Source organism: Squalius cephalus (assembly GCF_949319135.1).
Source record: "Squalius cephalus genome assembly, chromosome: 17".
Classification (NCBI taxonomy): Eukaryota; Metazoa; Chordata; class Actinopteri; order Cypriniformes; family Leuciscidae; genus Squalius; species Squalius cephalus.
Window position 1 is genome coordinate 19,652,128 of NC_137138.1, and position 3,840 is coordinate 19,655,967.

Below are 3,840 nucleotides of genomic sequence, written 5' to 3' on the forward strand. Positions count from 1 at the left end.
AAAAGTTGATATGTCGTCATACCGCTTTAAGACTGAACTTCCATTCAACACATTCATATTTACCATCAAACAATGTCAGAAGGATGCACGTGGTGGCTGCATGACTTTGTAATCCTACTATTTGATTTCATTTCGAGATTTTTTTTATTATTATTTAACGGTATGGGATAATAAAGTATAAACGGTTCAATCATGTTTTGCACTTTTTGAAACTTTGTTATGCAAATAATATAATATTAATATATATTTTGCATGAATTTACGATTTAGTTGGCTATCGGTAGAGCAAATTCTTCAGCGATACTAGACTAGTAACATCGTATTAGCTGCCATTTTAATTTTATTGCATTGTGGGTCAATGACTTTTTGTCCAGATCTGAGGTTATTCAAAAATGCATTTCAGTTTTTTTTTTTTTTTTTTTTCAAAAGTAAAAAAAAAAAAAAAAAAAGACTTATAAGATTAAAATGTTTATAATTTGTGATTTGTATGGTTTTGTAATTGATGGGATTGTAAATGAAAAATCTTGTAAGTAGTCTGACATAATCTTTTAATAGTAGGCTTAGCCTATTTATATACATTAAGCATTGTTGCATTATTAATATTTTAAAAACACAAAATCGATGTGATTTTGCCAATGTGTCAATTTTACCAGTCAATGTGATATAATCAACATGCAAAAATAAACTTTGTTGTCATGTGATGTAAATGTAATCATGACCCATGATAACTGTCAATGCCATTCAATTTTGAATCATATAGACCTATTACATATTTAGATCTTTTTTAGGCATGTTTAGTCCAGGTCAAATTGAGTTATCTAATTGGGTTATTTTTATCTAATATTTTAAATACATTAGAGAAAGAAACGTTTATATATATGACATAAAAGTATGTACTGTAATATATATATATATATATATATATATATATATATATATATATATATATATATATATATATACACATTACATACTTTTATGTCAGACTCGATTAATCGAGATTAATATGACAGCATTATATATACTGTTTATGTTGTGTACACTCAAGTGTATTTAATGTGCAAGTCAGTTTTTAAATACTTTTAAGGGGTTACACCACTTGACATTTTTAGTTATTTTTATTATTTAAAGTTATATTAAACAATTTTGTATAAAGTGGTCTGAACATTCAAAAAAAAATATGAAACCAACTTGTATACAAAAATTGCATTTAAAAAACTAGACATTTTAGAATTTTTAGAACCATACGTTTTTAAAAGGATTTTCTCTTTTTTATAAAAATTTTTTTTTTTTTTTTTTTTATCTTTATTTCTCATTGACCCATGAAACTGTGAAAATGAAATGCAAACATGAATAACATTTCATTAAAGCACGCTTCTTTTTTTGAAGTGACGCAGAACACACGTTATACCGCTATGAATTGTGTGGTCTGCTATGGTAAACAGGGGTCAGCTGTGGTCGTTCGGCTCCTGGTTTCGCTCAGTCCACTCCGCTTCTTTTGAATGTCCTGTCTGCTGGCAGGCGGCCAAACGAAGTGTGTGGAAATGACACCGCCAGGGCGGCAGAGATTTTCCTTCATTTCTCTCCTTCCCGATCGCAGACGGGCTGACATTGGCTAGAAAGTGGAGCAGCTCGTCAGGGACAATCAATGCGAATCGATCGAGCCGCGCGGGTTTGAGGCTCCGAGCTGGAAAATAACGCGCGTGCGAGTGAGAGAGAAAGAGAGAGAGCGCGCGAGCGAGAGAATGGGGAGGGGATGTGTTACCAATACTCACCTCTCTCACACACAAATATCGCCTTTACTAAAACCTTCACTTCATGGAAGGCACATCAAAGACAGTTTACTCCTGAAGCAAGGATATTTTATCATATTCATCAACATTAAAAGGATATTGTTTTCCCCCAGCTGTCAAAGCTAGCCAAACGACACGCCACTATGTGGCTTGGCTGCAGTTACAGGTTTATATTAGCAAGAGTGCCAATACTTTAATATAAACACCGTGGGGTCCAAGAGTCTGAGACCACTAGAAATGACAATATTATCATATTCATAATTTGAGTGAAAGGTTGAATTAAAACATTAATATTAATTTCAGAATTACTTGGGTGATTGGGACAGTTTTTGAATATCCACATTGTGTAAGGTTTCTTGCCTAGTTTCCATAAATTAAAAAATCAGCCAAACATAGGCTGATACTTATGAAGATGTTACCTATCAATTTAAAGAGGAAACGTTTTTGGGGAAACGTTTGGGTGTTTGGAACAGCACATCTTTTCATTGATTTAGGCTAGTGTATACGCATATTTACTGCACAAGTTAGTTTATATGATATATTTTCACATGCTAGATTTCCTTTTTCAGTTCATCATTATTAAGAGTCCAAACTTTATTTCTCAATGTTTATAAATACATCCCTAATTCATACAGAACACAACATGAAATTGAGGTAAAACCATGCACAATTTTTTTGATGGAAACATAAATATGGTGTATTACTACAACAAACGCTGCCATATTCACCCAAGTTGTGGATGGATGGGACAAAATAAAAACAACCTAACATGACATTAACTCAGTTTTTACTGATTTGTTGCAGTAGTGCTAGTGCATCATGTTTCATTAAAGGTTTGTTCAATATAGCTATGACAATTTTATGACCTTATTATGAAAACTAGCTAAAACTTATGTAATTTTCCCCACTTCATGCATTTCAGGGTCTTAATTATTTTTAAAAGCATGCCCTATGTGATATTATCAAATAATCTCCAAAAAGGGCATTCAGTTTTGATTATGTGGTCTTCAGCTACGGTTCAGCAAAAAAAGTTTTTATTTTCACTCATAGACGAGACAATAGTCTCTGTACAGTTATACCGTCTCATTTGACCTTACGTCACAATCCCTTAAAGGGATAGTTCACCTAAAAATGAAAATTCTGTCATCAATTATTCACCCTCAAGTTGTTCCAAACCTTTCTTCTGCTAAACAGAATTTCCATTTTCAACTATCCCTTTAATTCACCCTCCACATCTTTTTTGCTTTAAGGACAGCAGCACTTGAGTTGCAACAAAACAACTCTGTAGTTTTGTCTAAGACCTGATGATCTTCAGCATGATTTGAAATGTTCCAAAGACAATCTTATGCTTCAGTGAAAGTATGAACATCAGACCATCCAAAAACGAGTTCACATGATCAATGACACATATTTGCTTATTAGTGAACTAGTTCAAAGGCTTGCACATTTCTTATTCATTTTATATCATAATTGTTATTTGTTTGAAAATTTTTCTAAATACTACTAAAACTTTGTAGACATTATGTCACATTTGCAATATTCCTTGAATATCAATGGCATTCATAGATCTGGACATTGCATCATGAAGGTCTCATGTTGTTATAAAGTCTTTAAGCTGTCTTAATGTGCTATTGGAAATGTCCTACTTCAGAAGTCGTGACTTTCGCTTCAAGTGCTTTGTTGTTGGAAAGAACAGAAATCATGGTGGACACCAGGTTTAATCTTGCCTATTTACTGGGAAAATCTAAATGATATTTAGCATCCCATTGACAGCAATATGGGTATCAAAATGATCCCAGAGTTTCCCAGTTGTAAATATGACTTGAGAGGGTTCATGTCCAATTTTTGACTAGGAAACTTGTATTTAAGTGAAGGTAGCGTAAATATCAAAGTGTTCTGACAATATATTCTTTCACAATACATGTATTTCAGTCAGTGCACTACAGCAACTGCATGCATATTATCAGCATAATAAACAGCGTATGAATTGATCTACAAGACAATCTTCTGCCGTAGAGATACCCAATGTATTTGGGTAACATTCAAAA